The sequence below is a fragment of the Zerene cesonia genome, chromosome 19, assembly GCF_012273895.1.
Source record: "Zerene cesonia ecotype Mississippi chromosome 19, Zerene_cesonia_1.1, whole genome shotgun sequence".
Taxonomy (NCBI): Eukaryota; Metazoa; Arthropoda; class Insecta; order Lepidoptera; family Pieridae; genus Zerene; species Zerene cesonia.
Window position 1 is genome coordinate 5,418,136 of NC_052120.1, and position 344 is coordinate 5,418,479.

Consider the following 344-nt stretch of genomic DNA (forward strand, 5'->3'; position numbering starts at 1 on the left):
ACAACGACCGCATCAGCGAAGCAATTCGTGCGGGCCGCGCGAGGTTAGGGACGTAAACACAAGGTTAAAAATATTAAGTAATTGTCTTTGAATCGCGGTGCTATTTAACTCTATTTTACGTTATAGTAATGGTACACACAATATGGGATATATGTATAATAGATCATTTTAAAGGTCAATCTTATACAATGTCCATAGTATAAATTTTGAATCGGTTTAATGGGCTCCTATGCAATTTTGTTTCATTTCTAAGTGCTTAAGTTTTAGGTGTCTTCCATAGTTCTACACCAAATACAATAATGCCCATTTAGGATTATGTTGAACGATCACAAAGCGTCTTTATT